Source organism: Schistocerca americana, chromosome 9 (genome assembly GCF_021461395.2).
Source record: "Schistocerca americana isolate TAMUIC-IGC-003095 chromosome 9, iqSchAmer2.1, whole genome shotgun sequence".
Taxonomy (NCBI): Eukaryota; Metazoa; Arthropoda; class Insecta; order Orthoptera; family Acrididae; genus Schistocerca; species Schistocerca americana.
Window position 1 is genome coordinate 38005350 of NC_060127.1, and position 24257 is coordinate 38029606.

General features: G+C 43.5%; 1 protein-coding gene and 1 pseudogene across 2 annotated transcripts in view; both read left to right on the forward strand.

The window, feature by feature from the left end:
- LOC124551045 (putative protein TPRXL) overlaps positions 1-24257 on the forward strand; it is a 567200-nt gene that overhangs the window by 491871 nt on the left and 51072 nt on the right. The gene's annotated exons all lie outside the window — the stretch shown is intronic.
- Positions 5705-5822, forward strand: LOC124551617 (annotated as a pseudogene).

Genomic DNA, 24257 nt, shown 5'->3' on the forward strand with positions numbered 1-24257 from the left:
CACCTAATTTTCAACATTCGTCTATAGCACCACATCTCAAATGCTTCGATTCTCTTCTGTTCCGGTTTTCCCACAGTCCATGTTTCACTACCATACAATGCTGTACTCCAGACGTACATCCTCAGAAATTTCTTCCTCAAATTAAGGCCGGTATTTGATATTAGTAGACTTCTCTTGGCCAGGAATGCCTTTTTTTCCATAGCGAGTCTGCTTTTGATGTCCTCCTTGCTCCGTCCGTCATTGGTTATTTTACTGCCTAGGTAGCAGAATTCCTTCATTGACTTCGTGACCATCAAACCTGATGTTAAGTTTCTCGCTGTTCTCATTTCTACTACTTCTCATTACCTTCGTCTTTCTCCGATTTACTCTCAAACCATACTGTGTACTCATTAGAGTGTTCATTCCGTTCAGCAGGTCATTTAATTCTTCTTCACTTTCACTCAGGATAGCAATGTCATCAGCGAATCGTATCATTGATATCCTTTCACGTTGTATTTTAATTCCACTCCTGAACCTTTCTTTTATTTCCATCATTGCTTCCTCGATGTACAGATTGAAGAGTAGGGGCGAAAGGCTGCAGCTTTGTCTTATACCCTTCTTAATATGAGCACTTCGTTGTTGATCGTCCACTCTTATTATTCCCTCTTGGTTGTTGTACATATTGTATATGACCCGTCTCTCCCTATAGCTTACCCCTACTTTTTTCAGAATCTCGAACAGCTTGCACCATTTTATATTGTCGAACGCTTTTTCCAGGTCGACAAATCCTATGAAAGTGTCTTGATTTTTCTTTAGCCTTGTTTCCATTATTAGCCGTAACGTCAGAATTGCCTCTCTCGTCCCTTTACTTTTCCTAAAGCCAAACTGATCGTCACCTAGCGCATTCTCAATTTTCTTTTCCATTCTTCTGTATATTATTCTTGTAAGCAGCTTCGATGCATGAGCTGTTAAGCTGATTGTGCGATAATTGTCGCACTTGTCAGCTCTTTCCGTCTTCGTAATTGTGTGGATGGTGCTTTTCCGAAAGTCAGATGGTATTTCGCCAGACTCATATGTTCAACGGTGGACTACAAAAGACTAAAATATGGTTGGTCGGCGTTCAGAAGAATCTGTAGACAGGGAGAATATTCCGCGATTTCGTGAATATGATTCGTTTTCGGAATTACGGGGGTGGGGAGCTAGCGGTGGGGAGACGAGGTTTTCCGTTGTGAGCGCCCGTGTGTGACGGTCGCTCAGTATCAGCTTTGTTGGTGCAGACGGACTTGCTGTCTTTGCTCTCAGGAGAGTTTCTAGTTAGAACAGTTAGGCACTGTACTGTTGCGAACCTATACGATTCTGGACTTCACCTCCGGATTGGAAATCGTCGTTGAGTGCGCAGCGTTCAGTAATTGAGATCACTTCCTCTGCCTATACTTACGTTGAGGCGTTATCTGAACTCCGCCCTTGTGGTTGGGAGTTCGCGTTTATCGTCTGTAGAAGACAGAGAAGATAGTATTGATTAGTCAGAGGACAGCCGTCTTCCGTTCTACTGTTTGGAAGAGTTTATTTTTGGCTGGAGTTCTTCCATCGTCGCAGACGAGTACGAGAACCATTCACTTCGACGCATCGGACGCAGTACGTACGGCGGTATCGCAAATTGCTTCGGCTTATTAGGGCTATCAAAGCTAAACAGCTGTGATCACGTTAGTTTATTTCCACTGAGGTTCCATAGCACTGTAGACCTCCTTTGAAAGTAGTGTCTTCTAGTGTTTTGTACGCAGATGCTGTCAGTCATTTCGCGTCAGTGATGTTAGACCGTGCAGTCATAACAAGGGCCAGAGTTGGGCAATTGATTAATAATTTTAGTTAGGAAATATACACTTAAAGGGTTGATTTCAATCTATAATAAATACATATTGAACAACAACGTTTATCATTTAGTAGTATTAGTTGCTTTCATCATTTATTTATGTTTAGATTGTAATTTATATGTTAAAAAGAGCATTAAGATATCGTAAGATCTGCTTCAGGGGTTAGTCAGACAGGGCTAAATCATCATAGCGTTTATTATTTTCTGTTGCGCACATTCATTTTCACACCTGCCTGTGGTGGTGGTGGGTAGTGTTTAACGTCCCGTCGACAACGAGGTCATTAGAGACGGAGCGCAAGCTCGGGTTAGGGAAGGGTTGGGAAGGAAATCGGCCGTGCCCTTTCAAAGGAACCATCCCGGCATTTGCCTGAAACGATTTAGGGAAATCACGGAAAACCTAAATCAGGATGGCCGGAGACGGGATTGAACCGTCGTCCTCCCGAGTGCGAGTCCAGTGTGCTAACCACTGCGCCACCTCGCTCGGTCACCTGCCTGTAGTAGCATCTTGGACTGGTCACAAAAACTCTTAATCATTTACTTGCCCGCCAATACCGTGTCCGTGTACGAAGTGCTACTCACATTGGATCATGTCTAGGTGCTTTCCTTTTTTGTCAGGCAGTGTATTTGTACATAGAAAGTGTACCTTCTTTGGAAATCTGTTGGCACGTTTCGCATCCGAACGACCCACATAACACACAAATAAATGAATCAGATACTTCCATTAGCATAAATCTGTCAAGGCCTTGCCGCAGTGGTAAGACCGGTTTCCGTCAGATCAATGCAGTTAAGCGCTGTTGGGCATGGCCAACACTTGGATGGGTGACCGTCAGGAACTGCCGAGCGACGTTGCCAAGTGGGCTGAGCTCAGCCCTAGTAAGGCGAATTGAGGAGCCACTTGACTGACAAGTGTCGGCTCTGCTAACGAAAAGTTACAACTACCCGGAAGTGGTGTGCTGACTACATGCTCCTCCAAACCTGCATGTACGGATGCCTCTCGGATTAGGATGACTTGGCAGTCGGTCGGCCTTCCGAGACCTGTTCGGACGGAGATTTTAGTTCATGAGAATAAATCTGATTTGTTACGGTCCAGCCGTTTAACTAAAATTTCTTGCTGTTTTGTTAGCTTTATAAAGCCACTATCGTATTGACAGGAAGTAACGTCCGTCTGCGGATAGCCTCCGCTTTGATCCACCCACGAAACCCCCGATGTTTACCATTCCACTTGCCTCCCTAATTAGACGCAGTTGAGTCTCATCAGCGAGTCCGCTTTCTGCGACGATTTTCAGTTGCGGAATCGCAGAATCCACTCTTATTTCACTTCTTGTTTCCTTGAATCATTCCTACAATTCTCTCGCTTCTTCCCAAACTAACTTACATCTCTCTCTCTCTCTCTCTCCCTCTCCCCCTCTCTCTCACTCGCTCCGTCATTCATATTTTCATACTGCTTCTCTTTTTCTTGTGACGCGGATTTGAAATTAGAGATCATACTGCTTCTCTTTTTCTTGTGAAGCAGATTTCAAATTAGAGAGCGTAGTAGTTATGAAGCAAACGAAGAGTGAGAGAGAATGTTCCTTATTTTGATGATGCTGCGTTCTTTTGCCATCCCGGCATAAGGAAATTCTGTGTGGTGTGTGTAGGTGTGTCCCGGAGTATTCAGTGCTGATGTTTTAATTAAACCCTGTGCTAAATTTATACTGCGCTCCTGGAGCGTCACCTCCTCTGCGTCGAGAGTCAACGCGCGCGCCCCTTCCCGTTTCTATTTTCGATGCCTTTATCTGGCGCCACCTCTTCGCCTGCTGACAAAAGCCTTTCCCGGGCGAAGAGGCATCGCCGCTACCCTCACGTCACTCTTGTTCATTTTTTTCCCGCGAATATATAGTCCGCAGAGGGATTATTTTCGCCCCTCGAAACCTGGTGTTAATCCCGACGCCGCACCCCTGGCTGAATATTTTCGGGAACTAGTTGACGTCAGAGGCCAGTCAATAGGTAAAGCTGGCTAGTCCGTACCGGGGGGGCGGCGCAGCTTTCTGAAATATTCGTGGTGTACACTTAGCCTACAACTGCATTATCGAGTCTCTGCGCTTCTCTATACAAGGTTTATACAAGGGCGATGTACTTGAGGACAATGTTATGGAAATGGAAGAGGATGTAGATGAAGATGAAATGGGAGATACGATACTGTGTGAAGAGTTTGACAGAGTACTGAAAGACCTGAGTCGAAATAAGGGCCCCGGAGTAGACAACATTCCATTGGAACTACTGACGGCCTTGGGAGAGCCAGTCCTGACAAAACTCTACCATCTGGTGAGCAATATGTATGAGACAGGCGAAATACCCTCAGACTTCAAAAAGAATATAATAATTCCAATCCCAAAGAAAGCAGGTGTGGACAGATGTGAAAATTACCGAACCATCAGTTTAATAAGTCACGGCTGCAAAATACTAACGCGAATTCTTTACAGACGAATGGAAAAACTGGTAGAAGCCGACCTCGGGGAAGATCAGTTTGGATTCCGTAGAAATATTGGAACACGTGAGGCAATACTGACCCTACGACTTCTCTTAGAAGCTAGATTAAGGAAAGGCAAACCTACGTTTCTTGCTTTTGACAATGTTGACTGGAATACTCTCTTTCAAATTCTGAAGGTGGCAGGGGTAAAATACCGGGAGCGCAAGGCTATTTACAATTTATACAGAAACCAGATGGCAGTTATAAGAGTGGAGGGGCATGAAAGGGAAGCAGTGGTTGGGAAGGGAGTAAGACAGGGTTGTAGCCTCTCCCCGATGTTATTCAATCTGTATATTGAGCAAGCAGTGAAGGAAACAAAAGAAAAATTCGGAGTAGGTATTAAAATCCATGGAGAAATAAAAACTTTGAGGTTCGCCGATGACATTCTAATTCTGTCAGAGACAGCAAAGGACTTGGAAGAGCAGTTGAACGGAATGGACAGCGTCTTGAAACGAGGATATAAGATGAACATCAACAAAAGCAAAACTAGGATAATGGAATGTAGTCGAATTAAGTCTGGTGATGCTGAGGGAATTAGATTAGGAAATGAGGCACTTAAAGTAGTAAAGGAGTTTTGATATTTGGGGAGCAAAATAACTGATGAAGGTCGATGTAGTGAGGATATAAAACGTCGACTGGCAATGGCAAGAAAAGCGTTTCTGAAGAAGAGTATAGATTAAGTGTCAGGAAGTCGTTTCTGAAAGTCTTTGTATGGAGTGTAGCCATGTATGGAAGTGAAACATGGACGATAAATAGTTTGGACAAGAAGAGAATAGAAGCTTTCGAAATGTGGTGCTACAGAAAAATGCTGAAGATTAGATGGGTAGATCACATAACTAATGAGGAGGTATTGAATAGAATTGGGGAGAAGAGAAGTTTGTGGCACAACTTGACAAGAAGAAGGGACCGGTTGGTAGGACATGTTCTGAGGCATCAAGGGATCACAAATTTAGCATTGGAGGGCAGCGTGGATGGTAAAAATCGTAGAGGGAGACCAAGAGCTGAATACACTAAGCAGATTCAGTAGGATGTAGGTTTCAGTAAGCACTGGGAGATGAAGAAGCTTGCACAGGATAGAGTAGCATGGAGAGCTGCATCAAACCAGTCTCAGGGCTGAAGACAACACCAACAACAGCGCTTCTCTGGAAAATAAAAATAAACACCCAACACTTGAGAGTTCTCGGGTGATCATCCGAGATGTTGATTATATTTTTATGAACTCTCCGATACCTTGGAACTAAACGCGGAGAAGTTGGATTGTTTCACTGAACTCTTTAGACACGTGCTCACGTCGCGGATTCCATATATAGAGATATAGCGAAAAACAACTCGCCCTGTCAGGAACGGGCAACGGCCTTGTCGCAGTGGCTACACCGGTTCCCGCCAGATCACCGAAGTTAAGCGCTGTCGGGCGTGGCCGGCACTTGGATGGGTGACCATCCAGGCCAGCCTGTGCTGTTGCCATTTTTCGGGGTGCACTCAGGCTCGTGATGCCAATTGAGGAGCTACTCAACCGAATAGTATCGGCTCCGGTCAAAGAAAACCATCGTAACTACCGGGAGAGCTGTGTGGTAACCACACGCCCCTCCTATCCGCATCCTCAGCTGAGGATGACACGGCGGTCAGATGGTCCGGATAGGCCACTTGTGGCCTAAAGTCGGAGTGGTTGTCAGGAACGTCGTGATTTACCGCCAAGAGCGAATGACAAAATTTCATTGCTGGACATACACTTCCGGTCCACAGACGGTCATCAGGTTGCTGCATACCAACTGAAATAACGCTTAAAGAGTATTAAAAGGTTAAACTGACACAGTAATGTTAACTGAGACACATGCCAACGAAATCCCACATGTAACAAAATCTGACATACTCACATAAAAGCCGGCCGAAGTGGCCGTGCGGTTAAAGGCGCTGCAGTCTGGAACCGCAAGACCGCTACGGTCGCAGGTTCGAATCCTGCCTCGGGCATGGATGTTTGTGATGTCCTTAGGTTAGTTAGGTTTAACTAGTTCTAAGTTCTAGGGGACTAATGGCCTCAGCAGTTGAGTCCCATAGTGCTCAGAGCCATTTGAACCATTTGAACTCACATAAAACCCTTCATACCATAATACTAGGCAATATAAAATCAGTGGCATTAGATAACAAAATTCGTCGTTGGCAGTTAAACTAAGCCACACAGAATAATGTAACCACCTATGAGCAAAACAAAGCGTACAATCAGAGATACATCTTATTTATACACAATTACGTATCGTCACATAGAGAGTTAAATTACATTGTCAATCATAAAATGTGCCAGCCAGTGCATTCGTTCATGCTACATCAACAAACTGCATTAACACTACCAACAGAGGCATTCTTCATAGGCTCTTTTAGACATGTCCGGAAGAACAGACATCTTATGCAGTCCAGTGGCCGTACATACAAATATTTATTCAAAGGTTTTCAATTGCGTTAGCCTCATGTAGGCGCTGAAACGAACCAATGGCAACAGGTGGATATTTGCACCGTAGCGGGACTCGAACCCCAATCTCCCGCTCAACGTGAGCGCTCTCCATAACCACATCGGCGATCCGAGCACACTGCTGTTGCGACCCAAATTCCCAGCCTCTTACACAACACAAGCGTAGCATCGCCCACCCACTAACCCTCACTCGCCATTTCGGATTCCCCCAACAGGTCGGGCTTGTTGTGGAAGAATGGATCTTTGGTAGACACACCGTATTGACATATACGAGGCGCGATCAGTAATACATCACATTTTTTCCTGAAAGCAGATTGCTTCATTCAGGATTCCAACGCACCATAGTATTCCCCGTTCATTTGGCTGCAAAACCCTACTTTTGAGGATAATCTCCGTTCAACGCGAGGGCCTCACGCGCCCAATCTGGGACGGCCTGTTTGCCCGCATGGTATCACTCTATGAGGGGCGTTTGTAAAGTCCGTGCAAAAATAAAAACCACTTACGTGTTTGGGATAAACCTTTTTCATTTCTCGACATAGTCTCTTTTTAGACTTATACACTTCCCCCAATGCTGTTCTAATTTGTTGATCCCTTCCAAATAATAGGAATTGTCCGGGTCTGCAAAATAGCTATTAGTTGCTGCAATCACCTCCTCGTTTGAATAAAATCTTTGTCCCGCCAGCCATTTCTTCAAATTGGGGAACAAATAGTAGTCCAATGCAGCCAAGTCTGGAGAATAAGGAGGATGTGAAACGAGTTGGAATCCTATCTCCATTAATTTTGTGACTACAACTGCTGAGGTGTGTGCTGGTGCATTGTCGTGATGGAAAAGGACTTTTTTGCAGTCCAAGCGCCGGCGGTTTTCTTGCAGCTTGGTTTTCAAACTGTCCAATAACGATGAATAATATGCGACTGTAATAGTTTTACCCTTTTCAGGATAGTCGGATTATGCCTTGCGAATTCCAAAAGACAGTCGGCATAAACTTTCCGGCCGAAGGAATGGTCTTTGCCTTTTTTGGTGGAGATTCTCCCTTGGTAACCCATTGCTTAGATTATTGTTTGGTCTCAGGAATATAGTACTGTACCCATGTTTCATCCACAGTGACGAAACGATGCTTAAAGTCCAGCGGATTCTTCCTGAACAGCTGCAAACCATCCTTGCGACACTTCACACGATTCCGTTTTTGGTCAAGCGTGAACAATCGTGGAAACCATCTTGCGGATAGCTTTCTCATGCCCAAATGTTTATGTAAAATATTATGTACCCGTTCATTAGAGATACCCACAGCACTAGCAATCTCACGCACCTTAACTCTCCTGTCATCCATCACCATATCATGGATTTTATCAATGATTGATGGAGTCGTAACCTCCACAGGGCGTCCAGAATGTTCAGCATCACTTGCGCCCATAAGGCCACTACGAAAATTTTGAAACCACTTATAAACTGTTTTAATCGAAGGTGCAGTCACCGTAATGTTTGTCAAGCTTCCCTTTAGTCTCCTGAAGCGTTTTGGATTTCATACAGTAATGTTTGATCATCACACGAAATTCGAGACTTTGATGGTGGCATCTCTCGGACTTTGCACGGACTTTTCACACGCCCATCGTACTGATCGATGTCGGATTCAACATCTTGCTGCATCAGTAACTTCTCCATCATCCACGTACTGCTTCCCATGAAGTGCATCCATCATTGGACCAGACAGATGGAAGCTGTAAAGTGCGAGATCTGAGAGAATAAAGAACAGTCTGATGAAGTTTTGTGAGCTGTTTTCGTGCGCAAAGACTCGTGTGAGGCCTTGCGTTGTCGTGGAGAAGGAGAAGTTAGTTTGCATTTTTGTGGCGACGAACACGTTGAAGTCGTTTCCTCATTTGTTTGAGAGTAGCAGAATACACTTCAGAGTTGATCGTTACACCATGAGAGGGCACATCAAACAGAATAACCCTTTCAGAGTCCCGGGCCACTTGTGTAGCGAAGTGTTTGGTTGTGATCCGTCGAGCACGTTGAATGAGAGTGTCGACACATTCCACCGTTGCAGGTGTATGTGGCTGGCCGGAAAACGGGGGGTCGAACAGGTTTGCGCGATTTTATTGCGATGATGATGGATGCCTCGCTCAATGACATACCATGCTTTTTGTTCACTGCTAGGTCTCCGTAGACATTCTGCAAGCGACTATGAACATTTGCGATGTTCTGGTTTTTCGCCAGAAGGAACTCAGTGATAACTCTGCTTATAACGCACGTGACTTCCAAACACCATTTTGAAGGCTACAAATAGCACATTCTTTTAAGGGGCTCCGGAAAGGCTCAAAATCATGAAAAGTTCAATTTTTACTTTTTTGCGTTTTCTGAATCTGCAGACTATTACCTTTTAATAGATATATAATTTATTCAATTCCGAAGACTACAACTATTTTTAATTTTTTTTTTTAGAAATGTGTTCTACATGGGCGTGACCCACTGTGGCGCTGTTAAACTGCTGTCAAATGGTGTTATTATTAACGTCCGTGTTCATCAGGTACATTTTAGTGATGTGAGATAAAGTATGTGTTGTGGCTAACCCGTGATGGTTCAATATATATCGCTGGTGTGATTGTCGATTGTTTAATGTTTATTTACTCTGTCGTTATCTCGATAATATTCGTAATTAATTCTGTTTCTTGAGTCTCTGTTTTGTTGAAGTATAATAATGAGTAAAAGTAAAGTTATTAGAAATCCTCTGAAGGCTTTTAAGAAAAGGAGAAATGTTGGAAAGCCAAAGGTATGTGTTATTACTGTAAACAATAAAGACGATAACCAAGTGAGTGAACCTAACCTCTCAAGTACACCTGCCCATAGCAGTCAAAGTGGGAAAGAAAATACTTCACAGAAGAAGCTTGGTTCGATGAGTGAAAACTATGAATGTTTTATGGGCGAATCGGATGTGAATGAAATATTTGATATGTCGGTTCTCAAAGGAATTTTTTCAAACTGTGTAAGATGTATTCATTGTAGTGAAGTTGGTCTGGAACTCTCCATAATAAAGCACGTAGGACTTGCTAGTGAAATACAACTGAAATGTGATAAGTGTTCATACATGACCACCTTTTGGAACAGTGTTGCAGTAACTGCAACTGAAGAAAATGGTAGCAAAATCTACGAACACAACAACGAGCGATGCTTGCTTTAGACAAGGAACGCCTTCGGGCTGCAGACAGGGCTGTAAAGAGTCTAGAAATACAAGGAAGAGTAAACAGGAGGAGGAACAAGAGGAAGCTGGAGGAGGAGTTTGCAGAGGATGAAAATAATCCATCCTATGGACCTGGAATGCACTAAAAAGTTAATCCAATCTTTGTCGCTCGATTCCCAAAACTTTTATTTTCTCATACTAATTACATGTTTTCTAAGGATCTTCCAAACATATTTGTTTCAAACTTTCAGTAAATGTTACACAGTACCTTCTGCATAATTTAACACAGCCTTTTTCCAAAAAACTGTATATTTTTGAATATATAAATAAAAAATTGCAAAAAAATGTTGTGAATTTTCATTACAATTGAAAAAAAAAGCATCTTTAATAACTGAACTAAAATTTTGTAAAATCCCTGTGTTAAGTTGTAGCCCATATTCCAATAAATAATCTGTAAAAAGTTCAACTTCGTACCTCAAATACTTTGTGAGGAAAGATGTAATTTATAAGCGTTATTTTAACATTGAAAGTATAGGGCGTTCCGGAGCCCCTTAAGCGAAATGGGCGGAGAAAAAAATAATGTTGTTTTAATTTATTGACCACCTCTCGTATGCAGGGAAGTAGCTGGAAGGTGTAGTTACATGTTGACAATAGAACATTTTTCATTTTCACAGTGGTTCCCATTTCGTGACGGATGGGATATTGAAAAAAAAGGCCCTTGCACATGGCTGTTATGGAGATGTGTTCTTTTCCTCTTTCAATGGGATAAGAACAGTTTTGAAGCTTTTTTATCAAATTCCTTACGTGACGACAAAAACAGACATCTCAGGGCTCCACTAGGAGAAAGCATTTGCAGGGAATCACCATACCTACACGATGGCATTTTGACACGTCATGTCATATACACTCCAGGAAATTGAAATAAGAACACCGTGAATTCATTGTCCCAGGAAGGGGAAACTTTATTGACACATTCCTGGGGTCAGATACATCACATGATCACACTGACAGAACCACAGGCACATAGACACAGGCAACAGAGCATGCACAATGTCGGCACTAGTACAGTGTATATCCACCTTTCGCAGCAATGCAGGCTGCTATTCTCCCATGGAGACGATCGTAGAGATGCTGGATGTAGTCCTGTGGAACGGCTTGCCATGCCATTTCCACCATCACGTCGGGTGATACGCCAGTATGGCGATGACGAATACACGCTTCCAATGTGCGTTCACCGCGATGTCGCCAAACACGGATGCGACCATCATGATGCTGTAAACAGAACCTGGATTCACCCGAAAAAATTACGTTTTCCCATTCATGCACCCAGGTTCATCGTTGAGTACACCCTCGCAGGCGCTTCTGTCTGTGATGCAGCGTCAAGGGTAACCGCATCCACGGTCTCCGAGCTGATAGTCGATGCTACTGCAAACGTCGTCGAAATGTTCGTGCAGATGGTTGTCGTCTTGCAAACGTCCCCATCTGTTGACTCTGGGATCGAGACGTGGCTGCACGATCCGTTAGAGCAATGCGGTTAAGATGCCTGTCATCTCGACTGCTAGTGATAAGAGGCCGTTGGAATCCAGCACGGCGTTCCGTATTACCTTCCTGAATGCACCGATTCCATATTCTGCTAACAGTCATTGGATCTCGACCAACTCGAGCAGCAATGTCGCGATACGATAAACCGCAATCGCGATAGGCTAGAACCCGACCTTTATCGAAGTCTGAAACGTGATGGTGCGCATTTCTCCTCCCTACACGAGGCATCACAACAACGTTTCTCCAGGAAACACCGGTCAACTGCTGTTTGTGTATGAGAAATCGGTTGGAAACTTTCCTCATGTCAGCACGTTGTAGGTGTTGCCACCGGCGCCAACCTTTTGTGGAATGTCTGAAAAGCTAACAATTTGCATATCACAGCATTTTCTTCGTCTCGGTTAAATTTCGCGTCTGTAGCACGTCATCTTCCTGGTGTAGCAATTTTAATGGCCAGTAGTGTACATCGTGTTCGTCCCCACAAAAATGCAAACGAACTTCTCAGCCTCCATGACTGTGCAAGACCCACAAGTCAGCGCACCCGAGAGGAGCTCACAAAACGTCATTGGACTCTTCTTTCTCATCCACCCTACAACCCAGATCTCGCTCCTTCCATCTTTTCGCCCTATGAAGCGGTACGTGCATGATGGGAAGATTACTGGTGCACCAAGAGTTTGGCTCCGACGTCGATCAGTAAAGTAGTACCATGTGGGTGTACAGAAGGCACGGGCATTGCATTGAACGGAGATAATGTTGAAAAACAGGGTTTTGTGCCAAAGTAGTGGAGAAAAATATGGTGTATTATGATCCTGAATAAACCAGCATTCTTTCAGAAAAAAAATGTTTCGCCTCCCTCGAGATGACTGGGTGTTTGTGTTGTCCTCATCATTTCATCATCATTCATGAAAGTGGTGAGTTTGGATTGAGGAGAGGTTGGGAATTTGTACGGGTGCTGATAACCGTGCAGTTGAGCGCCGCACAAACCAAACATCATCATCATCAGAATAAAATGTGTTACCATTATTTGTTGAACGCCCCTTATAGCGTATTGCGCTGTCTGCGAGTCGGTTACTTTCTGTCGTATTTCGGTATATTTGCAGTGATAGTAATGTAAAAATTGTAAGTAAAAAATTTCTTCATAGGGACACGACACAACGATCCTCGGAGTGCGGTTCTGCCCTCTTACGCCAACCGGTGTCTGGAAACCACGCTAACGTAATGGCAGATGCTTCGCCCGACCCACTCCAAAAATGCCATTTTATTTCCTAAACGCTTCGCCATCTGGAGCTGCCACTTCTGTCGCTTTCATTTCGGCCAACCGCCGCATCTAACAGATATATTGATGTAGTCGGCGATGACGATTACGCGTGGTCCTCTTGTCAGTGCATATCGCGGTACTCGGGACTGGGAGTTCTGTTAAATTCTATATATGCAGTGATTAATCAAAAAAATAAATACTGAATACTGCAATATATTTTCTCTGCACTGGAATATTATTTACTTTGTAAAATATTGTGGGCCAGCATGAGACTCTGAAATAACCCTATAGCACGATAACATACGTACGGACATCGGTCATTCCGAAGTTCGCACGAAATAATATTTTATACACAGCGCGCGACTCACCGCCTTCTAACAGATAGTTCGCGTGAGGGTTTCTATTATGGAGAGAAAATATGCGTGCTTTTACGCTAACTGTAATGATTGATTTGGTTCTCAGGGGTACTGGTCATTTATGTACCAACTTCCACAAAGAAACTGAGATATTTTTTTATGCTTATTAAACGGAAGATATTTCTGTATTTACTATTCGTTATCTGCAAGGCAAAAACAGAGGAGAACCTCATCTGCCGTTAAGCGGCCAATCTTAAACATACTGAACTCATTCTGTACGAAAACATTAATGAATGGAATTTTCCTTTACTTTACTAGCTTTGAAACTATTAAAAGATCAAAATAGCGAAGTCTCCCGCATTTACATTTAATATTACAGACTGAATTTCTAATTGAAAAATATCGTCAGCGTAATGGCCGACCAAATGCTGCTATGGAGAGAGAGCTCCCCGCAACACGTTCTGAATTAGAGTTTTTAATTACAATTAATGGTGGCTATTCCGGGAGTGCTCACTACTTCAATAACCAACACTTTCTAATAACAGTTGGACATATATTCTGATAACTTATGGACAGACTTACATAAAAATATCAGACTGTGATACAGTGGCGGCCTTCCGCTAGACCAAACAAGCTAGGAAAAAAAGTCTAACCCAAAAAAATTACCTGTGTTCTTCTTCTTCTTCTACATTACACAGATACTATAAATAAAAGGCTATTTGTTAAACGTATCGCTGTTTGCGAGCTCTACAGATAATAAACTACACTTTTTAATATTTGATAATCATCGCGCACATGGCCGCAGTCTTTCCTCACATGGACTGAGAACCCAATAATAATAATAACAATAATAATAATAATAACATCACTTGGAAAGGTGCATATCAGAAGTACAACAGCAAAAAATCCCCAGAAAACTTACAGGCTTCCAACGAAATACGAGAACAACCGCAAAAATTAACAGACAATCCAAGAAAAAAAATTAATGAAAGAACAGTTGGACTCTCTGCTTAAGGAAAAGTGATGGAAAAGTGGCACTGACAAAAAGGATAACAGCAAGATGCTGGCACAATATTTCTCAGAACTTCTGAATTGCCCAGAACCCACGGAGAGATTCCTAGAGGAGGAACGACAGAGAAGCACACAGACTCACTACCCCCAACACAAGAGGAGGTCCAGAGACACATCCTCAAACTCAAAAACAACAGGTGTTGAAGACGGTATAGTGGCCGGACTACTGAAAAACCTCGGACCCAACTCAGAGAACTCACACACATTACCGCAGACACCTGGACATAAGAAAAGCTGCCAGATGACTGGAAATGCGCACTGATTTTCATCCATTACATAAAAAAGGCGACCGCAAAGAGGTAAACAATTACAAGTGCATTTCCCTACTACAAGTCACACACAAGATCCTTTCAGCATGCCTACCCAAAAGGACACAGGACCAGCTGGAACACAAGATCGGCGAGTACCAGGCGGGCTTCCGACCTGGCCGCTCCCGTGCAGAACAAATCTTCAATTTGAAGACTACAGTGACAATCAAAGCCCTTAGAAATACGCCAGTCATAAGCACTTTCGTTGATTTTAAGAAAGCGTATGACTCCGTTGACCATCAGTCATTGTTCGTCATCCTATACGAACAAGGTTTGGACAACAAGACACTGCGACTAATCAGACACTGACAAACACGACGGGAAATCTCTGAACCCTTTGAGATCAGGACAGGCGTGCGTAAAGGTGTTCAACCTAGTCATTAAGGAATGGGAGAAAGAGCTGAAATTACAAGGGTACTGGAAGCCAGTGCGACAAGGACGACCCAAGGATGAACTGGAAGTTGGCTGTTTAGCCTTCGCGGACGACCTGGCACTTCTTGCAGGCAGCGAAACCACAGCAATCAGGCAGGTAGAAATACTCAAAGAGCGCGCAGAAAAAGTAGGGGTACATATCTCCTTCCAAAAAACAGAGTTCTTCTACACGAAATTCTGAATTTAAACACAAAAAAATTGTTCTTATGGCTCTGATCACTATGGGACCTAACATCTGAGGTCATCAGTCTCCTAGAACTACTTAAACCTAACTAACCTAAGGACATCACACACATCCATGCCCGGGGCAGGATTTGAATCTGCGACCGTAGTCGTCGCGCGGTTCCAGACTGAAGCGCCTAGAACTGTTCGGCCACACCGGCGGGCGAACACAAAATACAAAATACGGCAAGATCACCAGAGTAACACATTTTAAATACCTATGGGAAGTGCTCTAACCAACAGGAAAGGAGAAAATCACGCAAAACACCAGGTTCCTGCAGATAAAGACAGCCTTGTACAATACACAGGGTATCTACAACAAAAAAATGTCTGTCTACCTCCATCAAAATTCGTCACTACAATACGGTAATCAAACGTGAGGTGCTATAAACTTGCGAGACACAAACGCTACACACCAACGGCGACCTAGAGAAGATCCTCACAGACGAAGGAAAAATTATCAGGAATATTAATGGACCAAAAATCATAGACGGAGAGTACACTCTTCACTCGAGAGACACCACAGAGACGTTGTCCAATCTCCCAGCGGACATCAGAAAAAGGCGACTAAAATTTTGCGGCCACATCAGCGGACTCTCACAGACCAGACTCACCAACAGAATACTCAGATTCATACAGAGGCTCAAAACCACTACACCTTGGATGGCGCAAGTCATAACTGTTCTGGAAAAAGCACAGGCAGATTCAGCGGACATCGAAGACAAAAGCGTCCGTAGACAAAAAATACACAAGTGTGAACTAATGTCAGAGAAGACAGCACCTAAAGCCCAAAGACCAAAGTGCACATAAGAAAGGAAGAGGGCCTTTCTAACATTCTGCGTGGTGTCTGTTTGTTCTATATCGTGTCTCCCTATCACTTTCGCGCAACGACGCTCTGAGCGTGTTTTTTAGGGAATTGACTAGTTTGAACCTGGGACCTGTTGCTGGTAAGGAGACGCCAGACCACACATGACATGTAGAATTCAGAAGAGTTCGGTGAGACTAGCGATGATATAACCAAATACTTAATGATTTCAGCGTCAGCTCCACTGCACTCCCTGTAAAAGAATCTTAATACCAACTAAATTTAGTGGAAGGGGTTCAAGGCTTTCCTATTTTTAGTTAGCTGGTAAAATAACGTCGAAAAAGCGGTTAAGTTTACCATTGGAAATTTTATTCTACTCACAAAACATTGTTTATAAATTGCACTATTGATAAAAGGAAATGTTTGAATACCGGATGATAAAAACCAACTGCGTTCAACAAAAATGTGAACGCATATTCCCTGAGTGGGTTTCCAAGTTCTACAATGGATCGAAGGATGACCTATGCCATATCACATTTATAATCTAGGTCTAAATTAAGTTTCACAAAAGAGAAAACTATCAAAATGGTCTACAGTGACCCTCAATTATCTTTAATTACTTATCTAACTTGTCGTAAATTACAGTGGCTGATGTGGCTTCTCAATAATTATATAACAGAAAAATCATCGCGTTTCAGATTTTTACTTCAAGTGGCAAATGTGAACACCATGAGCTTTAATTGACGATCGACACTAGTATTACGCAAAAAGAGGGTGTAACAGATGAGACTTCTGCAGTTCTGAGTGAAGCTTTATGCACTGTTATGCGGCATCGCGAGCGTTCATTACCTTGTCAGTGTTCGTCAGGCGGCGGCGGGCAGCACAGCTCTGCTCACCTCGCCGTCTCCGAAGCAACTCTCTCCTAACTTCTCCTTACTACAATTTACCGAAGTTGGTTTAAAAAAAACTATCTGGCAGTGTTTTCATCTGACCAATCAGGGTCTCAATGTTAACCTTAAGCTCCGCCTACAAAAATTCTGTCTATCCAATGAGAAACGTTATACTTTTCGTGGTGGGGTAATGTTTTTAAAGTTTGCAACGTAACAGAGACGCGAAAAAGTCTCACGCTAAAACTTGCAGTTGCTGTGGTCCTTTTAGCGTTATCGTAAGATCTATACTGTTCTTCTGGAGGGCTCTATCTTTTAACATGGGCTGGGGGGTGGTCCTAACGTAACAGAGACGCGAAGAAGTCTCACGCTAAAACTTGCGGTTGGTGTGGTCCTAGCGGTTAGCTGGCGACGTGGGTGTCCGTCCGTCCCTTATCGTAGGGCCTTCCAGCTTAACACGGTTCTGCTCTCGGCTTCTGTTCTCGTTTATCCCCTCGGAACTGCGTCTGTCTCACGGTGGGAAGGTATGACATGCATTTAGGCATTCTTGTGTTAGTCTGTGGTATTCCATTTGCTCACTCGTTACTCGTATCACTTTGGTTAATTTAAAGTCACGATTTATTCGGAGCTATGTGACATGCTACTGGATTTGCTTATCATGTCAGGGTTATCATGGAAGGTGTTGGATTTGCCTGACACCTTACACCTTTAGCGAAAGAATGAAATAGTACTGGAAGAACAGGAAGAACAAGTAGTCATAAATTCTTCGCGTGGTCTGGTAAAGGCCTGTAACGCGTCTAATAATAATAATAATAACCGTAGTGGGTTAATCACGTAACCAGTCATTATACAACTAAACACACCACTTTGCAGTGCCTGTTACCGCCGGTACAATTTTCCCCTGGTGCCTCGCTATTTAGTGGCTCCAGCGAGAGCCGGGACTCTGTGATGGAGACAGAAGTGGAGAACCGCTACCGCCGCCTTACGCCCCGTCGCCAGAGTTTAATTGGATTACGTGGAGTGGGAAACTCCGCGGGGGCGTCACAGGAAGTCGGCCTGAAATACCGAATTACGACGGGGTTTCGCGGCCCGTCGAATTCAGCCGCCATAATGAAGAGTGCCCTCTGACTTGGTTCTCTCCCCAGTTCCTCCAGTGACACAGCGGCTGTTATAAGACTCAACCTCCACACGTCTCCACGATGGCACCCCTATAGAACGCTACTCGGCAATTCATATGCGAATATTTTGTAATCTGCACTAGGATAATTTATCCATTGTACTGGTTGTTGACCACCGTGGCTGTGGACTATAAGCCGGGTGGGGTGGCTGAGCGGTTCTAGGCGCTACAGTCTGGAACCGCGCGACCGCTACGGTCGCAGGTTCGAATCCTGCCTCGGGCATGGATATGTGTGATGTCGTTAGGTTGGTTAGGTTTTAGTAGTTCTAAGTTCTAGGGGACTAATGACCTCAGAAGTTAAGTCCCTTAGTGATCAGAGCCATTTGAACCATTTTTTTTTTGTGGACGGCATTATTTTAAGAAACACAGCAACCGGTCACTTTTTTACCTACACTCTAAGACAAAATAACGACGCACCAAGAAGGACTTACTCAAATAGGACGTAAATCGGTAGACTTGATGTGCGTGTACAGACAGACAAATGATTACAATTTTAGAAAAAAAAATGGTGATACGTTCAAGAGAAACAGGTTCACAGATTGAACAATAATGCCTTGGTCCACCACTGGTCCTCGTGCAGGCAATTATTACGTTTCCCATTAATTAACAGAGTTGCTGGATGTCCTTCCGAAGGATGTCGTGCCAAATTGTGTCCAATTAACGAGTGAAAATCCCGAGTGCGACGAACTGCCCAGCCCTGCTCCTAACGTTCTCAGTTGGGGAGAGATGTGTTTCCACATTTCTGTCCTACTCCTGTAAGTACGAGGCGTGTTTTTTAAGTAAGTACCGTTTTGAAATTAAAAAAAGACGTGCTAAGATATCTCAATAATTTTATTCTTGCGTGAAAGTCTGTACCTTAATCTACTTTTCTACATAATTTCCGTCAATATTAAGGCACTTGTCATAACGTTGTACCAGTTTTTGAATACCCTCCTCTTAGAAGTCTGCCGCCTGACTTGTTAACCACTGCATCACCACTGTTCTGACTTCGTCATTGTCTCCAAGACGCTGACCGCCCAGGTGTTTCTTCAAGTGTAGGGACAGATGGTTGTCACTGGGCGCAAGATCGGGGCTGAACGGAGGATAATGCAGAGTTTCCATCGAAAAGATATGATGAGATCTTTGGTCTCATTATCCACATGCGGACGGGCATTGTCTTGCAGCAAAACGATGCCCTTGCTCAACTTCCACGGACTGCTGCTTTGATTCTGGTATGACGTAAGCCGCTCATGTTTCATCACCCGTAACAATTTGGCTTAAGAAATCATCACCGTAGTTGTGGTACCGCTCAAGGAAAGTCAGTGCACTGTCTAAACGTTTGGTTTTGTGCACATCCGTCAACATTTTCGGTACCCAACGTGCGCACAATTTTCGGTAATTCGGTCACAATGCCATACAAAACACTACGAGAAACATTAGGAAAGTCATCCCGCAAGGAGGAAATCGTAGAGCGTCTGTTTTCTCTCACCTTGTTATCCACTTCCCGCACCAAACTTTCATTAACGACCGAAGGACGCCCACTCCGTTGTTCATCATGCAAATTTGTGCGGCCATCTGGGTGTTGTGTAATGTCCTTAGGTTAGTTAGGTTTAAGTAGTTCTAAGTTCTAGGGGACTGATGACCATAGATGTTAAGTCCCATAGTGCTCAGAGCCATTTGAACCATTTAAACCTTTAAATGCTCTCACCCACTTTCTTACCATTTCATCACTCATAATGTTTTTCTCCGTAAACTGCACAGATCTCACGATGAATACCAATCGCTTTTAGGCCTCTAGCACTAATAAATCTTATAACAGCCCGTACTTCTCAGTCGGCGGGACTCACGATTATCGGAGGCCTCTTAAACACTCAGTACACAACGTAAACAAGAAAGAATCAGGCTGTAATAGCGTAGATTAGGGTACAGGCTTCCATGTTGTTGTGGTCTTCAGTCCTGAGACTGGTTTGATGCAGCTCTCCATGCTACTCTATCCTGTGCAAGATTTCTCATCTCCCAGTACCTACTGCAACCTACATCCTTCTGAATCTGCTTAGTGTATTCATCTCTTGGTCTCCCTCTACGATTTTTACCCTCCACGCTGCCTTCCAATACTAAATTGGTGATCCCTTGATGCCACAGAACATGTCCTACCAACCGATCCCTTCTTCTGGTCAAGTTGTGCCACAAACTTCTCTTCTCCCCAATCCTATTCAATACTTCCTCATTAGTTATGTGATCTACCCATCTAATCTTCAGCATTCTTCTGTAGCACCACATTTCGAAAGCTTCTATTCTCTTCTTGTCCAAACTATTTATCGTCCATCTTTCACATCCATACATGGCTACACTCCATACGAATACTTTCAGAAATGACTTCCTGACACTTAAATAAATACTGGATGTTAACAAATTTCTCTTCTTCAGAAACGCTTTCCTTGCCATTGCCAGCCTACATTTTATATCCTCTCTACTTCGACCATCATTAGTTATTTTGCTCCCCAAATAGCAAAACTCCTTTACTACTTTAATTGCCTCATTTCCTAATCTAATTCCCTCAGCATCACCCGATTTAATTTGACTACATTCCATTATTCTTGTTTTGCTTTTGTTGATGTTCATCTTATATCCTCCTTTCAAGACACTGTCCATTCCATTCAACTGCTCTTCCAAGTCCTTTGCTGTCTCTGACAGAATTACAATGTCATCGGCGAACCTCAAAGTTTTTATTTCTTCTCCATGAATTTTAATACCTACTCCTAATTTTTCTTTTGTTTCCTTTACTGCTTGCTCAATATACAGATTGAACAACATCGGGGAGAGGCTACAACCCTGTCTTACTCCCTTCCCAACCACTGCTTCCCTCTCATGTCCCTCGACTCTTATAACTGCCATCTGGTTTCTGTACAAATTGTAAATACCCTTTCGGTCCCTGTATTTTACCCCTGCCACCTTTAGAATTTGAAAGAGAGTATTCCAGTCAACATTGTCAAAAGCTTTCTCTATGTCTACAAATGCTAGAAACGTAGGTTTGCCTTTCCTTAATCTTTCTTCTAAGATAAGTCGTAAGGTCAGTATTGCCTCACGTGTTCCAGTGTTTCTACGGAATTCAAACTGATCTTCCCCGAGGTTGGCTTCTACTAGTTTTTCCATTCGTCTGTAAAGAATTCGTGTTAGTATTTTGCAGCTGTGACTTATTAAACTGATAGTTCGGTAATTTTCACATCTGTCAACACCTGCTTTCTTTGGGATTGGAATTATTATATTCTTCTTGAAGTCTGAGGGTATTTCTCCTGTTTCATACATCTTGCTCACCAGATGGTAGAGTTTTGTCAGGACTGGCTCTCCCACGGCCGTCAGTAGTTCCAATGGAATATTGTCTACTCCGGGGGCCTTGTTTCGACTCAGGTCTTTCAGTGCTCTGTCAAACTCTTCACGCAGTATCATATCTCCAATTTCCTCTTCATCTACATCCTCTTCCATTTCCATAATATTGTCCTCAAGTACATCGCCCTTGTATAGACCCTCTATATACTCCTTCCACCTTTCTGCTTTCCCTTCTTTGCTTAGAACTGTGTTTCCATCTGAGCTCTTGATATTCATACAAGTCGTTCTCTTATCTCCAAAGGTCTCTTTACTTTTCCTGTAGGCGGTATCTATCTTACCCCTAGTGAGATAGGCCTCTACATCCTTACATTTGTCCTCTAGCCGTCCCTGCTTAGCCATTTTGCACTTCCTGTCGATCTCATTTTTGAGACGTTTGTATTCCTTTTTGCCTGTTTCACTTACTGCATTTTTATATTTTCTCCTTTCATCAATTAAATTCAGTATTTCTTCTGTTACCCAAGGATTTCTACTAGCCCTCGTCTTTTTACGTACTTGATCCTCTGCTGCCTTCACTACTTCATCCCTCAAAGCTACCCATTCTTCTTCTACTGTATTTGTTTCCCTCATTCCTGTCAATTGCTCCCTTATGCTCTCCCTGAATCTCTGTACAACCTCTGGTTCTTTTAGTTTATCCAGGTCCCATCTCCTTAAATTCCCACCTTTTTGCAGTTTCTTCAGTTTTAATCTACAGGTCATAACCAGTAGATTGTGGTCAGAGTCCACATCTGCCCCTGGAAATGTCTTACAATTTAAAACCTGGTTCCTAAATCTCTGTCTTACCATTATATAATCTATCTGATACCTTTTAGTATCTCCAGGGTTCTTCCGTGTATACAACCTTCTTTCATGATTCTTAAACCAAGTGTTAGCTATGATTATGTTGTGCTCTGTGCAAAATTCTACCAGGCGGCTTCCTCTTTCATTTCTGTCCCCCAATCCATATTCACCTACTATGTTTCCTTCTCTCCCTTTTCCTACACTCGAATTCCAGTCACCCATGACTATTAAATTTTCGTCTCCCTTCACAATCTGAATAATTTCTTTTATTTCATCATACATTTCTTCAATTTCTTCGTCATCTGCAGAGCTAGTTGGCATATAAACTTGTACTACTGTAGTAGGTGTGGGCTTCGTATCTATCTTGGCCACAATAATGCGTTCACTATGCTGTTTGTAGTAGCTTACCCGCATTCCTATTTTCCTATTCATTATTAAACCTACTCCTGCATTACCCCTATTTGATTTTGTGTTTATAACCCTGTAGTCACCTGACCAGAAGTCTTGTTCCTCCTGCCACCGAACGTCACTAATTCCCACTATATCCAACTTTAACCTATCCATTTCCCTTTTTAAATTTTCTAACCTACCTGCCCGATTAAGGGATCTGACATTCCACGCTCCGATCCGTAGAACGCCAGTTTTCTTTCTCCTGATAACGACATCCTCTTGAGTAGTCCCCGCCCGGAGATCCGAATGGGGGACTATTTCATCTCCGGAACATTTTACCCAAGAGGACGCCATCATCATGTAATCATACAGTAAAGCTGCATGCCCTCGGGAAATATTACGGCTGTAGTTTCCCCTTGCTTTCAGCCGTTCGCAGTACCAGCACAGCAAGGCCGTTTTGGTTATTGTTACAAGGCCAGATCAGTCAATCATCCAGACTGTTGCCCCTGCAACTACTGAAAAGGCTGCTGCCCCTCTTCAGGAACCACACGTTTGTCTGGCCTCTCAACAGACACCCCTCCGTTGTGGTTGCACCTACGGTACGGCTATCTGTATCGCTGAGGCACGCAAGCCTCCCCACCAACGGCAAGGTCCATGGTTCATGGGGGGGGCAGGCTTTCATGTAAAAATAAAATCATTGAGATATCTTAGCACTTTTTTTAATATTTCAAAACGGCACTTACTTAAAAAACGCGCCTCGTACTTATATTAACATTAATATACAGAATTAGCTCTGCAATTCTTCAGGCTTTCCCGGCGAAGCTTTGTCATGTTGATTAATCGGGTTTCTGCCGGTTATTCGCGTCTTTCCTGCACGATATTTCAGCTGTATGACTCGCAGTCTTCTTCAGGTGCTGTCCGATACTGTTTCTGGTGTGGAACGAGTCCGGTATTTATGGCCACGTTGTGCTAGACGTTCCCTCAGCGATCCGCGTCGGAGTTGGCTCTGTCCGTGATGTGCGCTGCTCAATAGTAGCGGCTGTAGCGGTTTCTTCTAGCCGCGGCTTTTCCATACTGCTGTGCGCGCACATACACTCCTGGTCTCGATCGGCCATTTGAACACAATCGGCCTGAAAATAACACTGCAGCCGCTCCTGGGGGCAAGAATTTCGGAAGGAATCCCTAACACGGTACACCACGGGAACAGAACGTCGTAACTCACAGAAAGACTCAAATGACGACAATTGGAAGATAAAACGTCTACCACAGCTCGGACGCCATTCAGAATTCAGATATGTTGACAACTAATAATAACCGCAATGTACGCACACAGCGTTCGGAACAGCCGCGCTAGGAGAAAACGCTACAGCCGTTGCTATTGGTCGGCGCACACCACGGACAGAGCGCCAGCCATAAATACCGGACTTATTCCACACTGAAATCAGTATCAGACAGCACCTGAAGAAGACTGCGAGTCACGCAGTTGAAATATCGTGCAGGAAAGACGGGAATAAGCCAGAAAACCGATTAATCAACATGAGAATTAGTTGTTTTTGCAAAAGACAGTAGTATTGTTATCTTTCCGAAAATACATATAGCAATGGAAGACATGGTAAATGACGTTCTTAAATGTATTATTCACTAGATTTCTGCAAATAGTCTCTTTTGTATCCT